Source organism: Gracilinanus agilis, chromosome 2 (genome assembly GCF_016433145.1).
Source record: "Gracilinanus agilis isolate LMUSP501 chromosome 2, AgileGrace, whole genome shotgun sequence".
In the NCBI taxonomy this organism is placed as follows: Eukaryota; Metazoa; Chordata; class Mammalia; order Didelphimorphia; family Didelphidae; genus Gracilinanus; species Gracilinanus agilis.
In genome coordinates this window covers 537,668,959-537,692,257 of record NC_058131.1, presented here as the reverse complement: position 1 = coordinate 537,692,257, position 23,299 = coordinate 537,668,959, and the positions used below count along the sequence as shown (strand labels likewise).

The 23,299-nt window shown below is 35.4% G+C and overlaps 1 protein-coding gene across 1 annotated transcript in view; it reads left to right on the top strand.

Moving 5' to 3' along the window:
- Positions 1–23,299, top strand: part of FMN1 (formin 1) — a 537,406-nt gene that overhangs the window by 76,115 nt on the left and 437,992 nt on the right. The window lies entirely within an intron of this gene.

The following is a 23,299-nucleotide window of genomic DNA, read 5'->3' as shown; positions in this document are numbered from 1 at the left end:
GTTATTCCCTCTTCTGGGGAAAAGAACCTGTAGTTAGACTGTTATCTGTACCAACCCTCCTTCAACTAGTTTTTCCTTCTTCTTTCTTCTCTCCTAGTAAAAGAAGAGAGACAGAGGAAGCTGATCTCAGAATGACATAGTATTTTTATTTCTTATTTTTAGTTTTAGTTTTAATTTTACATCATAAATTTGTATTGACATGTACAGACTAGCTGGGTAAATATACATTAAAATGAACTTAATTTCTATAGCTTTTACATTAGTGTGCAAATCAGATGTTTATCACCCACAAATTTTTACATCTTTAATAAATATAATACGTAATATATCCTTTAGCTGCAATTACATATTTATGATTTGACAATGAATTCACAAGATTTTTGTTACATTTTCCTCAATTCATCATAACATTACACTTTTCTCACAATGGATATTTTAAAACAATCATTTATTTTTTCAATAACATGTTGAAACAACTATTGACAATTGTTTTCTTTTTTAATTTTTTTATTGATTAAGATAATTTTACCATGGTTAAATGATTCATGTTCTTTCCCTCCCCTTCTACCACCGCCTCCTATAGCCAACGTGCATTTCCATTGGGTTTTACATGTGTGAATGACATATTTTAAAAAATATTTTCAGGTATTTTATTTTCCCTATATATCTTTATTACCCCCAAATATTTTTACTATATTTTATTTTCCCAATTACATGTAATAACAATTTCCCACATATATTTTCTGAATTTATAATATCAGAGAATGACATCTTTAAAGGGATTAGAATGGTCACTTGTAGAGGTTGGGCTAGTAAAGACCAGGAATGGATTAAAGGAGAGATCAGGTTGTTTTGTTTTGCTGCTACTTCTTTTTCTTTTCTTCTTTCTAGAAATCTCAAAAAACTCAAAAAAATCTCAAAAAAAAAAGAACAGACTACCTCTAGTTTATTCTTCCTCCATTATTTTCCCTATGTAGCTATTGAACAAATATTTCTAAAGCACAGTTATGACCAAATGACACTGTTGTTGTTCAGTTGTTCCCAGTCATATCCAAATGAGAACAACTGAACAGCAACAGTGTCATTTGGTAACTCTATTTGAAGTTTTCTTGGCAAAGATACTGGAGTGGCTTGCCATTTCCTTCTCCAGCTCATTTTATAGATAAGGAAACTGGGGCAAAGAGAGTTAAGTGACTTGCCCAGGGTCCCACAACCAGTCTAAGGCTGGATTTGAATCAGGTTTTCCTACCTCCAGACGCAGTTCTCTATCCATTGGACCATCTAGCAGCCCCAAATATTTGTTCAGTTGTTTCAATTGTGTTTAAGCTTTCATAAACCCCTTTGGGGTTTATTGGCAAAGCCATTTCCTTCTTCAGCTCATTTTACAGTTGAGTATACTGAGACAAACAGTTAGGTGACTTGCCCAAGGCCATATAGCTAGGAAGTTTCCAAGATTAGATTTGAACTCTAAAATATATGTCTTCTGGACTCTAGGACTTGTATTCTATCCACTGTGCTATCTAGCCGCCCCTTACCAGGTACTGCTATGCTTAAAATGCTTTAGTCATTCCTGACAGGCCTTAGGATAAATGAATGATCAACTCCTCTTTTTGACACTTTTGACCTTAAAAATATGGTTTCTCCCTGCATTTCTTGACATTTCATGGTTCTTCCTTTATGTTTTAGCTAACCTGGCCTATATGCCTTACATTCCTTGCAAATGATATTCTTTTTCCCATCTCCATTTGTTTGCATAGGTTTCTTCCCAGAATGCTTTCCTTCACAGTCCTGTTTCTTGGGATCCTCGGTTCCATTTCAACCTCAGCTCAGGCATGACCTCCTACATTAGACCTTTCTTGATCCCTTGAATTATTAGCACTTCATTTGAAAGAATTACTTTGTATTTACCCTATATGTGTTTCATTTACTTTTCTGTGCATGAATTCTTTATTCCCAAATGAATACAAACTCCATGAGTTTTTTTTTCATTTTTGTCTTAGTTTGTACAATCCTGGGCATGTAGCAGGTGCTTAATATTTGTTAAAGGGATTGGTAACACCAGCTAGTTGGGAGAATTTAAGATGATTCTATAATTAAAATAGTCTCTGGTCACCTTTGTCCTCATAATAATATTAAAGGGAAGTAAGATTTTCTAATCTAATAAGAGGCAGAACCTTAGTTATTGAAATCTTAGCTTTTAATACTTAAAAGTGTACTCAAATATTTGAGAAGCTCTGTAGGAAAAAAAACAAGTAGAGACATGGATATACAGGGATATTTCTAATTTAAGCTAACTGGTTTGTTTGATGATGTGCTTAATTCTGAATCCCAACACATTTTATAGCCAATCTTCATTTTGCTGTCAGACTATCTTGCCCTCTTGCTTTTGTGGACATAAATGTGAGTAATCACCTATAATGCAGCATCAGCTAGGGGAAATTGCTGGAAGGTTTCTTCTCAGTTTGTTCCTTTTAGGCAGTTAGTTAGCCTGCCAGTATTGATTTCCTCGGCCATTGTTTGATATGTGGAATTGTCTTTGCTCCCTTCTTGCAGTATTAGGGATGGGCTTTGAGTTTGAGTGCCATTTTTCTTCACTGGTGAGGATTTGCTTGCTCACTTTGGGGCTTTTCTTTCAAGATTCATACAAGTCCCAGTGAGATGGGGTGAAGTGAGGTGAGGTGGATAGTTTTCCTTTCTCTGCTCCCTGGCCTTTTAGTAAAGAGAATTGACTGGAGAGGGGCCAGGCCAGCACCTGAAATGACTCTGTGGAGACAGAAGCCAACTGAACAGTGGCCTGAGTGTCAGGCTATAACTAGGGAACACACTGAAGCTGAGTCACTGGGAAAAGAACACCTGCAGTCTATGTATGGTGTCTGTGGCAGGTGGGAATCTATATCATGGGTGAATTAATTCCTCTCGTGTTGAGTGATGGGCATTACCAAGTCTTTTAGGAGCAATTTTCACAATTAGAGTAAGTTATTAGTGGGATGGAGACAAGAAGGAGCTCAGTTAAAGTTCAGCCCCACTAGGGTCCAGGGAAAGGAAACAAACCACTATTTAGTAGCTTCCCATTTTAATTATAACAATTTTTGTGAGGTCCGTGGTAAACTGCATGCTATCTATGCTGTTGGCAGATGGCTAGTGCTGTCACTGTCTCCCACTCTCAGCTTTCTGGAAAAGCTTCAGGGAGTCCACACTGGTTATAATTCTCAGTAAGGCTGAAAATTAAGGAGCAATGGAGGGATGAAAGGAGGGAGGGAAGAAGGAAAAAGGAGAGAGAGAGACAGAGAGACAGAGAGAGACAGAGAGACAGAGACAGAGAGACAGAGAGAGACGGAGACAGACAAAGATAAAGACACTGACAGAAAGATAGAACGACAAAAAGGGGACAGACAGAAATAGTGACAGACATAAAGACAAAGGAAGGCAGAAATAGAAAGATGAGAAAGAAAGAGAGCTGATAAGTCACTTTTAGGTAATAATGACTTATGTAAAACACTTTGTAATTCATTAAATTATTTCTTTATAATATTTCTATAAAGTTGGAAGTGATATTATTATTGTTATACCATATCCATTTTTACAGATGAGGAAACTCAGGTAAGAAAGATAAAGTAATTTGCCCAGGGTCAAATAGTTGGCATATATTGGATCTGGGACTCAACTCCAAGACTTCTGGCTCTTAGACAGATGTTTTGGAGAGAGTGGAGTTGAGCCAAAGAGTTCATTCTACATTCTAGTTCTTTTAGGGATGGAAGGAATGAATCTGGAGCTCTTCTTTCTTTGTACCTTGAACCTGAAAACAAAACTCTCTATATTACTAAGACATCGATTTTAGGAAAATTACCAAGGCTCAGCATTAATAATTAGCTAAAAATGTGAGAAGATGATATTTTTGACATATTTAAGAACGATTCTTACTAAAATTTTGATGCATATACATTTCTTTTGACCTTGTAAGTTAGGGAGTGTGACTGTCTTGCTCCAGGTATATAATAATTCATGAATTCTTGATTTGCCTTTTTGATGATTACAATAGAGGAAACAATCAAAGAAAATTGCTCCTTTGTATTTAATTCTGATCAATAAAGAGGAATGCTTTAATGAAGTAGAAATGGTGATGAACTTAGGGGAAACAATCAATAAGCATTTATGCTGATTAAGATCTAGGAATTGGCTAGTTACTAGGGATACAAATAAAAAGAATGAAATAATCTCTACTCAAAAGGTGTTTATAGTCTAATGTAAAATTGGGATAATAATTCTTATTCTATGCCTGCACTTTATAAATCTTGAAGTTCTATTATAAATTGTTGTTGTTTCACCAAAAGATGATGTACTTTATGTCAATTGTTCTTAATGTTATTGGCTTGTTGTGATGTATTTCATTTATTCATTTATTTATTTGTTTATTTATTTATTATTATTATTATTTAGGAAAACAAGTAAAACTTTAATGAAATAAATATAAATGTTAGATCTGATTTTTCTTTTAACAAAGGTGCCTTATAGGATAGTTGTCTATTTTCTTAGTCTTTTTGTTGCGATTTGTATGTCTAGGCGTATATTTTATTTTTTTAGAAAAAATTTCCATGGTTACATGATTCTTGTTTTTACTTTCCCCTATACCCTCCCTTTACCCTCCCCTCAATATCCAACGCGCATTTCCACTGGTTTTAACATGTGTGATCAATCTAGACTTATTTACATATTATTGATAGTTACATTTACATTTACATTGGTGTAGTCATTTAATGTCTACATCCCCAACTATATCCACATCAACCCATGTGTTCAAGTGTTTGTTTTTCTCCTGTGTTTCCACTCCTGCAGTTCTTCCTCTCAAGTTGGGTAGCATTCCTTTCCACAAATCCCTCATAATTCTCCTGGGTCATTGCACTGCTGCTAGTACAGAAGTCCATTACATTTGATTTTATCACAGTGTATCAGCCTCTGTGTATAATGTTCTTCTGGGTCTGCTCCTTTCGCTCTGCATCAATTCCTGCAGGTCTTTCCAGTTCACATGGAATTCCTCTAGTTTATTATGCCTTTGAGCACAATACTATTCCATCACCAGCATATACCACAATTTGTTCAGCCATTCCCCAATTGAAGGGCATCCCTTCGTTTTCCATTTTTTTGCCACCACAAAAAGAGCAGCTATAAATATTTTTGTACAAGTCTGTTATCTAAGATCTCTTTGGGGGTACAAACCCAGCAATGCTATGGCTGGATCAAAGGATGGGCACTCTTTTATAGCTCTTTGTGCATAGTTCCAAATTGCCATCCAGAATGGTTGGATCAGTTCACAACTCCACCAGCAATGCATTAATGTCCCAATTTTGCCACATCCCCTCCAACATTCATTACTCTCTCCTTGTATCATTTTAGCCAATCTGCTACGTGTGAGGTGATACCTCAGAGTTGTTTTGATTTACATTTCTCTAATTATTAGAAATTTAGAACACTTTCTCATGTGCTTATTGATACTTTTGATTTCTTTATCTGAAAATTGCCTATTCATGTCCCTTGCCCATTTATCAATTGGGGAATGACTTGAATTTTTATACAATTGATTTAACTCCTTGTATATTTGAGTAATTAGACCTCTCTCAGAATTTTTTGTTATAAAGATTTTTTTCCTAATTTGTTGTTTCCCTTCTGATTTTGGTTGCATTATTTTTGTTTATACAAAAACTTTTTAATTTAATATAATCACAATTATTTATTTTACATTTTGTAATTTTTTCTAACTATTGCTTGGTTTTAAAATTTTCCCTTTCCCATAGATCTGACAGATATACAATTCTATGTTCACCTAATTTTCTTATAGTTTCCTTCTTTATATTCAATTCATTTACCAATTCTTGATTTATCTTGGTGTAGGGTGTGAGATATTGATCCAAACCTATTCTCTCCCATATTGTTTTCCAAATTTCCAAGCAGTTTTTGTCAAATAGTGGATTTTTGTCCAAAAAGTTGGGCTCTTTGGTTTATCATAGATAGTCTTGCTGATGTCACGTACCCCAAGTCTATTCCAATGATCCGCCTTTCTGTCTCTTAGCCAGTAACATATTGTTTTGATGACCTCTGCTTTATATATAGCTTAATATCTGGTACTGCTAGGCCACCTCCCTTCACATTTTTTTCATTATTTCTCTTGATATTCTTGATCTTTTGTTATTCCAAATTAACTTTATTATAGTTTTTCCTAATTCAGTGAAAAAGTTTTTTGGTAGTTTGATAGGTATGGCGCTAAAAGGTAAATTAGTTTGGGTAGAATGGTCATTTTTATTATGTTAGCTCATCCTAACCGTGAGGAATCAATTTCCAATTGTTTAGATCATGTTTTAATTGTTTGGAAAGTGTTTTGTAGTTTTTTTGTATAATTCCTATTTTTGTTTTGGTAGATAGATTCCTAAGTATTTTATATTATCTAGGGTGATTTTAAATGGTGTTTCTCTTTCTACCTCTTGCTGCTGTGATGTGTTGGAAATATATAGAAATGCTGATGATTTATGTGCATTTATTTTGTATCCTGCAACTTTGCTAAAGTTGTTGATTATTTCTACAAGCTTCTTAGTTGATTCTCTAGGATTTTTTTAAATTTTAAACCCTTAACTTCTGTGTATTAACTTATAGGCGGAAGATTGGTAAGGGTAGGCAATGGGGGTCAAGTGACTTGCCCAGGGTCACACAGCTGGGAAGTGTCTGAGGCCGGATTTGAACCAAGGACCTCCCACCTCTAGGCCTGGCTCTCAATCCACTGAGCTACCCAGCTGCCCCCAATTCTCTAGGATTTTTTAAGTACACCATCATATCATCTGCAATGAGTGATAGCTTAGTCTCCTCATTGCCTATTTTAATACCTTCAATTTCTTTTTCTTCTCTAATTGCTACTGCTAGTGTTTCTAGTACAATGTCTAATAATAAGGTGATAGTGGGCATCCTTGTTTCATTCCTGATCTTATTGGGAAGGCTTCTAATTTATCCCCATTGCATATGATGTTTGTTGATGGTTTTAGATATACACTGTTTATTATGTTTAGGAAAGGTCCTTCTATTCCTATACTTTCCAGTTTTTTCAATAGGAATGGGTGCTGTATTTTGTCAAAGGCTTTTTTAGCATCTATTGAGATGATCACGTGATTTTTGTTTGTTAGATTGTCGATATGGTCAATTAGGTGGATGGTTTTCCTAATGTTTAACCATCATTGCATTCCTGGTATAAATCCCAACTGATTATGGTGGATAATCCTCTTGATCACTTGCTGGAGTCTCTTTGCTAGTATTCTATTTAAGATTTTTGCATCTATGCTCATTAGGGAGATTGGTCTGTAGTTTTCTTTCTCTGTTTTTGCTCTTCCTGACTTTGGAATCAGTACCATATTTGTGTCATAAAAGGAATGTGGTAGGACTCCTTCTTTGTTTATTATATCAAATAATTCGTGTAGTATTGGGATTAGTTGCTCTTTGAATGTCTGATAGAATTCACTTGTGAATCCATCAGGCCCTGGCGATTTTTTCTTAGGGAGTTCTTTGATGGCTTGTTCAATTTCTTTTTCTGATATGGGATTATTTAGGTATTCAATTTCTTCTGCTGTTAATCTAGGCAATTTATATTTTTGTAAATATTCATCCATATCTCCTAGATTGCTATATTTATTACCATATAATTGGGCAAAATAATTTTTAATGATTGCCTTAATTTCCCCTTCATTGGAGGTGAGGTCTCCCTTTTCATCTTTGATAATGTCAATATGGTTTTCTTCTTTCCTTTTTTTATTAGATTGACCAGTACTTTGTATATTTTATCTGTTTTTTTCAAAAAACCAGCTCCTAGTCTTATTTATTAATTCAATAGTTCTTTTACTTTCAATTTTATTAATTTCTCCCTTGATTTTTAGTATTTCTAATTTAGTTTTCATCTGGGGATTTTTAATTTGCTCAATTTCTAATTTTTTAAGTTGCATGCCCAATTCATTAACCTCTGCCCTCCCTAATTTGTTAATATATTCACTCAAGGATATAAATTTCCCCTTGAGTACTGCCTTGGCTGTATCCCACAGAGTTTGGTAAGATGTCTCATCATTGTCACTCTCTTCAATGAAATTATTGATTCTTTCTATCATTTCTTCTTTTACTAGCTGGTTTTGGAGAATCATATTATTTAATTTCCAATTCGTTTTTGATTTGCCTGTCGAGGTGCCCTTACTAATTATTATTTTTATTGCATTATGATCAGAGAAGGTTACATTTATTATTTCTGCTCTTTTGCATTTGTTTGCAATGTTTCTATGCCCTATTATATGGCCAATCTTTGTGAATGTACCATGTGTAGCTGAAAAGAAGGTGTATTCCTTTTTGTCCCTATTTATTTTTCTCCACATATCTATTAAACCTATTTTTTCTAGGACTTCATTCACCTCTCTTACCTCTTTCTTATTTATTTTTGGTTTGATTTATCTAGATCTGAAAGAGGAATATTTAGATCTCTCACTAGTATGGTTTTACTATCTATTTCCTTCTTGAGCTCTACCAGTTTCTCCTTTATGAATTTGGATGCTATGCCATTTGGTGCATACATATTGAGCAACGTTATTTCCTCATTGTCTATACTGCCTTTTATCAGTATGTAATTACCTTCCCTGTCTTTTTTAATTATATCTATTTTTACTTTGGCTTTGTCAAAAATCATGATCACCCCTCCTGCCTTTTTTTTCTCATTTGAAGCCCAAAAGATTTTGGTAAAGCCCTTTACCTTAAACTTGTGAATGTCCACCCACCTCATATGTGTTTCTTGTAGACAACTTATGGTAGGATTTTGGTTTCTCATCCACTCTGCTATTTGCTTCTGTTTCATGGGCGAGTTCATCCCATTCACATTCAGAGTTATAATTATCAGTTGTGTATTCGCTTACATTTTGGTATCCTCTCCTAGTTCTACCTCTTCTTCTTACATTATTTCCTTTTAAACCAGTGGTTTGCCTTATGCCAGTAACACTTGTCCCCACCCTTGATTTACTTCCCTTTCTACCCCCTCCCTTATTATTCTCCTCTTTTTATTTTTAAGGCCTAACGGATTCCCTCCCCCTTCTTCCCTCCCTTTTTTTGACCTCCCCATTCCCCTGTTCCCAATGTATATAGCTACCCTTCCCTTTCAGGGTTAATTACACTGAGAGTAAGGTTTAAATAATACCTCTTAATGCTCCCCTCCTCTTCCCATGCCATCTTTGTGTGCATTAGAATATCCTATTTTTCTTATTCCTTCAAGTTTCTCTTGGTGTCCTCTCCTATTCACCCCTCTCTTTCCCACCCACCCATATCATCTTAGACCATACAGTATTCCAACCTCTCCCTATGAATAATTCTTCTAATTACTATAATAGTGAATACTATAATGGTGAACAGAGTTCACTACCGAGAATCATACATAACATTTCTCCACATATGAATACAAATAATTAGATCTCATTGAAGCCTTTGAAGAGGCAAAATTTTAAAAATATGAGTTTTCTTACTTTCCCTTCTGTTTCTTATTTACCTTTTCATGTTTCTCTTGATTTTTGTGGTTGGATATCAAACTTTCCATTTAAGCCTTGTCTTTTCTGTGCAAATACTTGGAAATCTTCTATCTTGTTGAATGGCCAAACTTTCCCCTGGAAGTATATAGTCAGTTTTGATGGGTACATCATCCTTGGTTGTAGACCCAGTCCTCTTGCCTTTCTGAACATCATATTCCAAGCCTTGCGGTCTTTTAGTGTGGAGGCTGCCAGATCCTGTGTAATCCTAATTGGTGTTCCTTGACATCTGAATTGTCTCTTTCTGGCTTCTTGTAAAATTTCTTCTTTTACTTGGAAGCTCTTGAATTTGGCTATTATATTCCTGGGGGTTGTCTTTTCTGGGTCTAGTGTAGAGGGTGATCTATGGATCCTTTCAATGTCTATATTGTCCTCTTGTTGTAGAACTTCAGGGCAATTTTGCTGAATAATTTCTTTTAATATGGAGTCCAAATTTCTATTAATTTCTGCTTTTTCAGGAAGTCCAATGATTCTCAGATTGTGTCTTCTAGACCTGTTTTCTTGATCTGTCAATTTCTCATTGAGATATTTCATGTGTCCTTTTATTTTTTCAGTCTTTTGACTTGGTTTTATTTGTTCTTGCTGTCTTGATAAATCATTGGCTTCTACTTGCTCAGTTCTTGTCTTTAGAGACTTGTTTTCTGCTGTAAGCTTTTGATTTTCCTTTTCAATTTGGTCTGTCCTGTTTTCCAGCTGTTTGATTTTGGTCTACAATTTGCTCATCAATTCTTTGGATTTGGGGGCATCTTTTCTGAATTGCCCAATTCTAGCCTTTAGAGACTGGTTTTCCTTTTCAATCTGGTAATTTGTCGTCTTTGATTTACTTGCCTCACTTTCCAATTGTGAAATTCTGCCTTTAAAAATGTTATTTTCTTGCCAGATCTCTTCTATCTTTCTCATAATTTCAGATTTGAACTCTTGTGACCCATTTTCATTGTTTTGGGAAGGTTTGGATATGGCTACTTGTTTGTTCTCCTCTACTGTTTGCTCCTTTGTCTGGATTTTTTCTGTTTAAAGGTTGTCAAGTGTTAAAGATTTCTTCTTCATCTTTCTCTTCTGGTTTTCCTAATTCTGGCTTGCCATTGTGTGAGCTGGGTGCCCTCTCAGCTTTATGCTCACGCCCAGGATCTGTCTGCGCTCTTTAGGCTCCTGAAGTCCCAGGTCTAGTTGTTCTCTGGGTCAAACCTCCTGGTGGTCTCCTTGCTCGTTCTTCTGCCTGAAGCTCATTTGACAGTCTCAGGGTGCTGTTTCCACTGTCTAGCACCTCTCTGCCCTGGGTCCCCACTCAAGGTCCACTCCTGTGCTCAGGATCAGCCCCTTTGTCCGCTCCTTAGCCCCATGCCTGTTTGCACCTCCACCTGTGCCTGTGCTCAAGGTCTGTGTTCAAAGTCCATGAGTTCTTTAGCTTCTTGGGGTCTTAAGTCTTGCTGTTCTTAGGAAGAAGCCCTGATGAGCTGCCAGCGACTTAATGGGTGCCCCAAACTTGCTCTAACTCTTGTGTGCTGGCTTTGGCATTGTAGGTGGTATGGGGTTGGGGAGGGGGTTGCTCAGCTCACGTTTTAGTGAGAGTTGCTTCACCCCTTTATAGCATGGAAATTCCCTGAATCCACGTACCTTCAATGCTACGCCCTGTTGTGGGGTCCCTTTGTTCGTCTGGATTTGTTTTTATGTCTTCTCGAGGAATTATATATGAGTGGGTTAGGAGAGGTCAAGTAGCTGCTTTTTACTCTGCCACCATCTTAACCTGGAAACCCCACATACTTTTGATACTGTCCCCTATTGTGGGGTTCCTTCTTTCATCTGGATTTGCTTTTTTGTTGGGGAGGTATTTTATATCAGTTGGTAAGAAGAGAAAGTTGCCCTGCCTCTACTCTGCCACCATCTTAACCCTATTTATTATTTTTTGCCAATTACATGTCATAACAAATTTCTATATAAATTTTCTGAAATTATATGATCCAGATTGTCTCCTTCCCTCCCTCCCCACTTCTGAAACTAGCCAGCAATTCAATCTGGATTACACATACATGTATTATCATACAAAACATATTTCCATATTTCTCATTTTTGTAAGTGAATAATCTTATAAAATCAAATCCTCAAAACATTTACCCAGAAAAAGAAGTGATGAATCATATGTTTTCATCTGCATTCCTACTGCAATAATTCTTTGTCTGGAGATGGATAGCATTCTTTTTCACAATTTCTCAGAATTGTCCTGAATCATTGTATAGCTGATAGTAGCTAAATCTATCACATTTGGTCATTTTTGTGGTATTTTTAAATGGCCAATAGTTTTCCATTTAAATATAGAATGCTCTAGCATTCTCACTATGTTTATACAAAGTTTATGTATTTGTTATAAATAAATGAGCAATGGATTATGAAAAAGTCAAAAGCTTTGTGATATTTATTGATGGTAATATAAATATTTTGTGTTCCTCTTCCAATTCTTCCCCTCTCATTATTATATTGAACTAAATGTGATTATCTAACCTGACTTCTTGAGTTCTACTTCTATTGTTATATGCCTCCTATGGCAGATGACTGAATTCCCTTAGACATGGCTTCCTATTCTACCTGCATCCTTGATTTTATTCACAGATAAATAATAATGTTTGTTTTCTTCTCCATCCTTATTTCTGTCAGCTAGGGAAGTAGCTAATTCAGAATATCTGACCTAACTATTGCACATGTGTTATGAAGAATAGTGGAAAGGTCTTTGGATATTTAAGCTGAAGAAGGGAAGACTTGACTTAAATGGTAGTGGAGGCAGGTCAGTGGTGTATTGTAACTACCTTCAATTATTCGAACGGTTGCAGTTGGAAAGATGGATTAGCTTTATTTTATATCGCTTCAATGAACAGATTTTCATTTGGTGTGTCATAATTATAGAGATGATTTCGACCGAATATAAGAAAGAACTTTTGAACAATTAGAAATGTTCAAAGCCAGAATAAGCTCTCTTAAATCCAATGTTTCTGCTGAAGCTATTAATGCTTTCAAAAGACTTTGTAGAATTGATTCCTTCTTTGGGTATGTAATCAGACTGAGTGACCTATAAGAGTCTAGTGATTAAAACAGAATGAGAACATTGGGTTCATAATCCTGATGCAAAATTCTTTCATGAAATGGGGTTTGAATCATTAAACATTAAAGGATCAATCAGAAATCAAAAGATTGAGTTAGACGGCGAAGGGAGATGGGAGAAGTACGTTTAAGAAAATGGATCATATGAGTAAAGGTTATGGAGAAAGGAAATATATAACTTGGATGTGAGGCAAGAGCCTACTAATTTAGATGCTGGACCATAAGTATACATAGAAGGGAGTGGTAAGACTGGAAAGGTAGGGTAGTAGGAGATAGTAGAAAGCTTTAATACTTGGAGTAGGAATTTTGACTTTGTAAGCACATTAAATGTTTTTGACAGAGAAAGATAAAATCATATATATGTAATGAATGTATGTTTAACAATGGTATGGAGGGTAGGGTGAAGCAGGGCAGGAGTGGAGTCTAAAATAGTTTTAGAAGGCTATTGCAATAATACAAAATAGTATTGAGGTAATGAGTAGTAATAGTAATGAGGGCTTGAACTAGAGTAGAGTAGTAGCAATAAAACTAAAGTGGAGGGAAAAGCTGTTAGAGGAGAGATCTATAGAAATTGATAATTGATTGAATATAAGACATGAAGGAGATGAAAGAGTCCAAGGTGACATCTCAGGTTTAAATATGGAAAACTGTATAAATGGTGATACCATTTATGGAAATAGTAAGTTAGGATATGTTGCAGATTTTGGGAGAGGTAATAAATTTGACTTAGAATATTTTTAATTTAGGTGCCAGTAGGATATCAAGGTAACTGGAGATATGATTTAGAGCCAGAGAGATCAAGGCTAGAGGAATCTTATGATTTGGAGTTGGAAGGCTCTCAGTCATTTCATTGTACAGATGAGGAATCTGAGACCACAAGGATATTCAGTGACTTACCCAAATTCACTCAATTAGCAGTTGGCAGAACTAGATTTTAAATTCAGGTTTTTGTAGTTCAAATTCTATGCTCTTTACACTATGTTGCCTGTCATTTCAGAGACAGGTAGGTGGCACCATGGATAAAGTACTAGGCCTAAAGTTGGGAAGACCTGAATTCAAATTTGGCCTTAGACACTTCCTAGCTGTGTGACATTGTGCATCAGTTTTATTGGGAAAATAAAGGGCTATAAAACTGTCCATATCTCTTGCTCCTTTTATACCACTACTGGATCTGTATGCCAAAGAAATCATAAAAAAGGGAAAAGGACCCACTTGTAAAAATATTTATAGCAGCTCTTTTTGTGATGGCAGACAGCTGGAAATTGAGGGGATGTCCATCAATTGGGGAGATGACGAAACAAATTATGGTATGTGGTGGTGATGGAATCCTATTATAAAAAATGATAAGCAAGATGATTTCCAAAAAAATGGAGCGTTCTATAAGAACTAATGCAGAGTGAAATAAGCAGAACCAAGAGAACATTCTACACAGAAATAGCAACATTATAAGATGATCAGCTATAAAAGATTTAGTTACTTTCAGCAATATAAGGACCTGGCACAATTCTGAAAGATTTATGACAAAGAATGCTACCCACCTGTAGAGAAAGAACTATTGGAATCAGATGGAGATCAAAGGCTACTATCTTTCACATTAGTTTATTTATGGTTTTATTCTGGTGTTTTGGTTTTCTATGAGTATTCTTTTATAACAATGACCAATATGCAAATATTTTTTGCATGATAATGCATGTATAATCCAGATCAAGTTGCTTACCACCTCCGAGAGGGAGGAGGGAAGAAAGGGAGGGAGACAATTTGGATGTTACAATTTCAGAAAACATATGTTAAAATTATTTATGATTGAGAAAATAAAATATCTTTAAATAAAATTATTTTTTTAATTGAAGATAGTAGCACCTATTTCCTAATGTTGATATGAAGCTCAAATGAGATGATAATTATAAAGCACATTGCATAATGCCTGGCACATAGTAAGCACTATATAAGAGTTAATTATTATTACTCTTAGTGATAACTGAACTCATTGGAGTAAATGGATTTGCCAGTGGTGATAGCTGGAGAGACAAAGTCTGAGGGTCAAAGTTTGGTGATAATAAGTAGCACAGACCTGATTCTTGTCCAGTTTTAAAAGTTCTAAAATTTGTTGCCTGATCCTGATCCTCCTTTCTGAACCTACCAGGATTGCTCAATATTGTTCTATTTTATCTATCTATCTATCTATCTATCTATCTATCTATCTCTATCTTTATCTAAATTTATATCTATGGATATATTCATAAATATATATACTTCTCAAGCATTCATTCTATATGTGTGTCTCCATATATATATATGGATGTGATAACATATATATACTTATATATATATGTATACATATATATATATGGGATAATAATAGTATCTATCTCATAGTGTTGATCAAATGAGGCATTTGAGATTTTGTGAATGTGTGTGTGTCTTCGTGTGCATGCTTTGCAAACTTTTAAGGCATTTAGGTGGTTCAATGGATAAAGTGCCAATTCTAGAGTCAGGAAATTCTGAGTTTAAATCTGGTCTCAGACACCTAAATAGCTGGGGACCCTGGACAACTCACTTAACCTGTTTGCCTCAGTTTTCTCATCTATAAATTGGGGATTATAATAGCTTTTATCTCTCAGAATTATTGTGAGAATCACATAGGATAAAAATTGCTAAATGTTTAGCTAAATGCATGCCACATAGTAATTGTTGTATAAATGTTAATTATTGTTATTATTACATAAAGATTTTGAACAAGGAGTTACAAGATCTAGTCTGCCTAAATAATGCATATTTATAGTGGTTTGAAGAGTAGACTGAGACAGGGAAGGAGTAAAGTCTGAAATATTTTAGGAGGTATATACATACATGTCTCACATATTTATATATCATATATACATATGTACATATGGATATTGATAGACATATGTTAAAATATTTTAAGCAAACATGATCTATTTCATGCATTTTGTAACTGTTCATTTTTATCTAGAAATGCTCTTGGAATGATCTGCCTGGTTTAGTTGGACCTCACTGCATCATCAGAACACACATTTGTAGCAATAAGGAAATTTAGAGAATTTCAAAACCAGTCCCCATATTTTATAGATAATGAACCCACCATTCTAATGGGAAACACAACATGGAAACAGTTATCTGTATATAAAACATATTTGGAGTAATTAGAAGATAATCTCAGAAAGAAGACTCTAGCAGCAATAGTGACAGGGAAGGGGGAGACCAGTTACCAAGTCCTAGTGATTCTAGCTCTGCTAACTATCTAGAATTTGCATCCCAATAGCTCAATCCAGTGCCTAACACATAAATACTTAAGATGACAGTGACGATGATGATGATAAAAGGCAAGGGAGAGAGAAAGGTCAAAGATGATACCTAGGTTCCAAATACAGAAAACACTGATACATATAGGAAAGTCAAATGACAGTTTGGTTTTTTAAAGGTAAGAAAGGTAATGCATTTGGTTCAGAATATGTTTAGTTTAGGATGTTAGTCCAATTTCCAACTAAAGATATACAAACATTTAAGTTGCATTTTAATTGAAGAGTTCCAAAAGTAGAGAATTATTACAATTAAATGCATTTTAAAACATTTTCATATTCTCTAGTCTGTTAAAATATTATTTAATTATATGCCTGGAAGATTAATAGTGAGCTTTTTCATGATGATTGGATATAGTCCTAAACAGATTTTCACAAGCTGAATAGCCAAGTAAGGTCATTAATTTCACTGCCATTCCAAATGAGAAAGCCACTGCTTTATCAGAGTGCTAGGCAGGCTCTTGGTCTCTTCCCCTTCAGTGACCCATGCAAAGTGTCCTCTTCAGCCCTGTGGGAATTTGTTTTCTCACATTTCAGAAGGACAGTACAAACTTCTGTTTAGGTGTGAAATGGATCTTTCCCACCTGTTGCCAAAGAGAATCAGCATCAGGGAAGGCAGGCTGATAAAGCAGGCATTTTCTCTCTTAACTAGGTTATGTTGTCCTGTCAGTGTATCTTAATTTTGTATCTTCCCACTATTTTTTTGGTCTATTCTAGCATTTAAAATCAATATTCTCTTTATTTTCAGTGAAACATCTTCATAAAAGGAGGTTAGAGAGCAACTTTAGAATACCAAGCATTCTCAAAATTCTTCATAATATGGATATTTGAATATTTCTATGTAGTGGTATTTTCATGATAAATTCCCTCAATGAGCCAGGCACTAAACATTTAAAGTATTTATCTGTTTGGCAAAGGTTTGAGTGTCAGATCACTTTTGCATGAGCCTTCATGTTCTTTTTTCAAGTTTCTTAGTAAGGAAATACATTTAAAAAGATTTATAGAGAGAAAATGGAATAAACCAAATACCTGGAGCTTGTATAGTTCCTACTTTGAATACTTAAATACTTTATAATATTATTCCTATGAATGTAAATTTCTCCCTATTTTCCAGTAGGATAGCTGAGGCACAGCTTTAGTTAAAAATCTCTTCCATCATTCCAGCCATCTAGATCCAAACCATAAGAATCGGTCTCAATTATTATCTCACTCATCATAAACGACTGGATGTTAGAGATACACAAGGAAATAAATAATCATTGTAGAGACAGATTAGGAGATCTGTATTCCAATTCTAGCTTAGTCAATAACCAGCTATGTAGCCTTGGATAAATCATTTTATACATCTAAGCCTCCATTTCCTTTTTTTATAAAATGAGAGGTCTGATTGGATATTTTCTCAGGTCTCCTCTAGTGCTAATAGACTGTGTTTCTATAGTTACAAATCATCACAACTTAATTATTATCAATAATGCAAGGATCCAATCCAGAGCAAGGCTGAGGGACTTATAAGAAAGAAAACTAGCCACATTCATAGGAAGAACTGTGGGACAAGAAACACAGAAGAAAAACAACTGCTTGAACACATGGACTGTTGGGGACATTATTGGGGATGTAGACACTAAATAATAACACTAGTCCAACTATCAATAATATGGAATTAGGTCTTGATCAATGATACATGTAAAACCCAGTGAAATTGTGCATCAGCTAAGGGGGGGGGTAAGAGGGGCTTGGGGGAGAGGGAAAGAACATGAAATATGTAACTAGGAGAAAATATTCAAAATAAATAAATAAATGAATGACTGAATGAAGGAATAAATAAATAAATAATGCAAGGATCCAAGACAGCTCCAAGAGATTTAGGATGAAAAAGGCTGCCCACTGCCATAGAAGGAACTGATAGAGTCAGAAGGCAGGTCAAAGAATATTAATGTTCGCTTTATTCCCTTCATGAGTTTCTTGTTGCAACCTGTGCCTTTTTTCACAACATGAGGAATATGGAATTAGGCATTACATGATAGCACATGTATAACATACAATAATGCTTGCTTACCTCAGGAAGGAAGGAGGAAGAAGAAGGGGGAGGGAGAGAATTGGATCTCAAAAATGTCAGAAAAAGGATGTTAAAAATTGTTTCCGTATACAAATAAGAAAAGAATATAGTTTTTAATGGAATCACCATACCTATGTCTGATTAGTTGTGGAGACCCTTCTTTAAAGTTCCCAAGTAACTTTAAACTTATCTCTATTTCCAATTAAGTCTCATTGACCATTCATCCTGCTTTTTAAATTGGGAAGCTGAGATCACAAAGGTCAAGTGAATTGTTCAGTTCCATAAGAAGAATGAAAACAGGGTAGGGGCAGATTCAACAAGGTGAGCTTTTTAGTCTACTGCTGTATACTCAGACTGTAATGTCTTAATAAGCTTTGTATGAGTAGTCAGTGCTGGTTTGAGAATTGCACTAAGTGTGAATGAAAAGTGAGAGAAACCTGAGTTAATAGCTAATATACTATAATGGAAAATGGGGAAAGAAGATACATTTTAATGGAAAAGATGGAAAAGAAAAATGGCACAGGTAAAGTATGGGCATGGGTTATTTGAATGTCAACAACAAAACCTAATGGAAAGAAAAATAGAGAAACAAACAAAAAACAGATAAAAAACTCTTTCCTTCTCTTTTGTTCATCCTTCTATGTGACACTGGATAATTCACTTAATTGCTCAGCAATCATTTATTAAGAGCCTATTATGTGTCAGTCACTGTGGCAACAAATACAAAAAACACCTTAAAGACCCTGAGTTCTCCTAGGGATGTCAGAGGAAGATAAACATTATTCACAGAAAAATAAAGACAAGGTATATAACAAAATAAATTCCAACATTGATGGGAGTTAAGGATGGTAGTGGGGTTGTCAGTGAGAGTAGAGTATGTACATTAGCAATCAAGGGGGAACCAGGAAAGGCTTTAAATAGGAGATGGAATTTGAACTGAACTTCAAAAGGAGCCAGAGATTCCTAGGAGAAAGTAGTAAGGAAGGAAAACATTATTGGTCTGGGAGACAAACTGTGCAAAGACCTGGGGGAAAGAAATGATGTTACACATGAGGGAATTAGATCAGTTTGACTGCTGAGGAGACTGAGAAAAGGCAAATAATGTGTTATTAGCCTGGAAATGGATGGATCCATAAGGTGAAGGTCTTTAAATACTAAAGAAAGGTATTTTGATTTTATCCTATATGAGAAGTTACCAAAGCAGAGAAATGAGATGGCCAGAGCTCATTTTAGTAATATAAATGTCAGTCAAGTATATAGATTGGAGAGGAAAGAGACCAGATATAGGGAGGTCATTAGGCTGAAACTATAATAGTCCAGGTGAAAGAGGATGAAGGACTAAACTGGGGTGGTGGGGTTATGAGTAGAATGAAAGGGATAGTTGAAAGAGATGTTGAGGAGAGGGAATTAACAAGATTTAGTAATTAATTGGGTCACAATATCACAGCCTATTAGATCTGGAAGAGTCTTCAGTGATCATCTAATCCAGCCCCCTCATTTTACAACTGAGGAAAACTGAGACCCACATATGTAAAGTGACTTGCCTGAAGTGACACAGCTAGTTAGTGGAAGAGCTAGCACGAGAAGACAGATCTCTTAATCTGTTCTTCATACTATAATTATTTATTTCTTTGTGGCTCTCTAATATCCAGTTATTTGTAATCTAAGGACTGTTCCTTAGAAAGTTCAGGTGTAGCTGTGAGCCAGTCATCCTGAGAAGATTCTCCCTAGTTAAGTATCCATGATTCTAAATTAATTTGAAGTTAATATGAGAGATGAGATAATAGAATTGCTAAAACACTGAACAGGGAATAATAAGACTTGAATTCTTGTTTTTTCTTCTATTAACTCAGTGAGCTTTCCTGCTTTGAGCCACACTTTCCCGATCTATTAAATGACGTGGTTAGTGAAAATGATCTGGAAGGTCTTTTCCAATTCTAATGCATTATGATTTTAATTATGGTCATGATATTAACTGGTTTCATTCAAGATACAGACACCTAACAGGTATATCACTATCGCCATCTGTATGTATTTATGTATACATGGTATACATATATATGTATGTAGACATATATATCTGACTAAAATATATTTCCAGGAAATAAATGGTCAAAGGATGAGAACAAAGACTTTTCATAATAACTGCAAAATATTAACGTGAAAAAATGCTCCAAATATCTAAAAATAAGAAAATCTAAAACAAAACAACCTTAAGGTTTACCTCATACCTAGCATGGAAAGACTTACATGAATTGATGCAGAATGATATAATCAGAATGAAGAAAACAATACACAACTACAATAATGTACATGGAAAATACAACCACCACAAAATATGAGTAAATTAGAAAGAAAAAACATAGTCCCACAGAAGCGATATGAAAAGGTAGCCCTCCATCACCTTTGCAGAGTTGGGAGGTCCCTCAATGCATAGCATTGAATATATTTCTCAGATTTTTTGCATATATCGATTGTTTTAACACATTATTTTTTTCTTTTCTTCCTTTTTTCCTTCAAAAATTTCTTTGTCATGTGAAATGGTCTTTGAAGACAGGAAGAAATTCAGAGAAAATTTCTGGGGTTGTAAAAAAACAAAAGATAAAATTTCATTTTAAATAAATTTCTATGCTACCTTGGACAAATACTTTAACATCTGCATATGCCAGTTTCTTCAGATATAAAATGAGAGGGATGGAGCTAGATCACCAAGGCAGTGTGGTGAGTGCTAAAATGAATGCTGGATGTGGAGTCAAAGAACCTGGGTTCAAATTCAAATTCTTATACTTAACTTCCTGTGTAACTGATTGGTAAAGTCATCTAGCCTTTGTGGGCTTCAGTTTCCTCGTTTAAGGAGGTCAGACTCAATGATCTATGAAGTTCCTTTCACCTCTAAACATGTGATTCTGACTCTGGGATTCCATGGTGTCTTGGTATGTTGCAATATTGTTTGCCCAGTAGAGGGGGGTATATCCTTATAAACTAACTCCCCTCTGGACTACTCTCAATTCTCCTAACTACATTTAGGAGGGAGAGCTTAGTTAAAAGAAATGAAGTTTGGGGACTGGCATCATTTGGGTGGAGATGAAGGTAATGATGATAAAGTAAAAGTTGTCTTGCTGTTAAGGATTAGAAGAGAATATTAAAGGTTACTTTAGAAAATAGAATCCACAACCTTAAGTGTTTCCTTATATTAAATGTAGGGCTAATTTAGGAATAATATTATGGGCAAAAGAGTGGGAAGAAGAAGCAGGCTTGGGCATTCCAGCCTATGTCTGAAAATTTCCTTCTTTATGGTTTATGGTTCATGTTCCTGATGGTACCAAAAAATGATGACAGACTTCACCTTGACAAATGCAGTAAACTTATTAACTCAATATGATTGCCAGATCCTGCCTCAATGTTACTGCCCTCCCCAGTTCCAACAACTCCAGGGTGAAGGGATTAATCATATTAGAATCCTACAGAGAGATTAAACTTAAAGATTCTTCTGAAATGATAGTTGATGAAAATAGAAAGGATGAATGTTCATCTACTCATAGTTGTTGAATCTTTATAGGAATTTTCTGCCCATGGAAACTCTCCTTAGTGATAAGGTATCATGAGAATTTGGTCAGTTTGTTTCATTTCATTTCTCTAGCCCTGATAATCTTTCTCCACAAAACTAATTTTGTGGTAGCTAATTTTGTGGTGTGCTTAGGGACAAAAGTACTAAGCACTTGGTGTCAATTGAGTATGCTTATCCTCTTAGGTTTTATTGTGAAAGTTAAGTTCTATTTCCATGGAAACACATGCCTTTTGTGGGATTCATGTCAGGAGTAGCTATTCAAAGAATAGCTTTTGGCAATGGCTTCCAGCCTGGTAGGTTAGCCATGACTAATTGTATATGTTTCCTATTTCCACAAGTGCCTGATACCACCCTTCCCACACAATTGGTGCACTATAAATCTTTTTGAAATTGAATGTTGGTAGAAGCAGAATTTGAAGGCAACATGATTGAAGATTCCCTATTATCCTATCCTGTTAGTGAAAAGATACTTTTAGAATTTTTTTTTCTGTTGTCTTGGAGCTTCCCTCTGACTAGAGAGGGAGGTATAGAATACATTCAAGAAGCTTCCTAGGACAAGTGGCTGTTTCTAACTCTGACTTGTCCATCTCTATGAAGGGTGGAAAAGTAAGTATGAGAAAATAATGATAATAATATGTTATCTGTTTAGTATCATTCTCCCAAGAGCAGGGAGTAATATTTTGAGGGGAGGGGAATTAAGCCTGGAACAAATATCTACCTTCTCCATTCTGTCTCCAGTGGAGTAGTTAGAAGTAGGCTTAGTTATCCTGTGTGCCATCTAAGGCCTGAAAATACTTTTTGCAAAGTTATTTGCTCTATGACTTATGAACACTATTTCTAGAGAGGAAACCAACAGGGCAACAGGAACTTTGGCAATCTACCTTGTAAACTTTGCCTAATAATTTGCTATTATGGAAATGTGACCAGTTTATTTCATTTTTGTTGGCAAATCTCCATGATATTTCTGTTTAGAATTCCCTTTAGGGCAACTGTGCTTGTAGGATAGTGTGATGGTGGAATGAGAGCTGGCCTGGAAGTCAGGAAGATCTTAAAGAGACAACTCTTCAAGATAAGTTGCAAAAAGGTGCCTACCTAGATTAGTGAACAGAGTTTTCTTTACTCAAAGAGTTCCCAATACTAATAATATCCCAAGTCCAGGCCTGATCCTTATCTATACTTGCATACAAAGATCCTTGAGTCAAGGGCTCATTGTTGATTGAGCATCCACACATTAGTATGTAATATGCAAAATTTACGGATAACACAATCCCTTTTTTGTATGAGCTTTTATATAGGTGGCATGAAAATTAGTCTTGAAGAAAATATGGATCACATAGGCAAACACTATTCACATAAATTGTTTTTAACTTTTAGTTTTTTATTCTTAGCTTCCCTTTTTTAAACCTGATTTTTAGTTCAGAAAATCATAGATTTAGAATGAGTCATTTAGTCATCTTAGAGGACATCTAGGCCAGAGGGTCAGACTCTTAGTCCATGGGTCTCAAGCATTTCTCAGAATTCTTGATCAAGGTCAGAACTAGATTGCATGTAATTGGGCAAGACAAGAGGTAAAGTGGGGAGGGGGGGAGAGAGAGAGAGAGAGAGAGAGAGAGAGAGAGAGAGAGAGAGAGAGAGAGAGAGAGAGAGAGAGAGAGAGAGAGAGAGAGAGAGAGAGAGAGAGAGA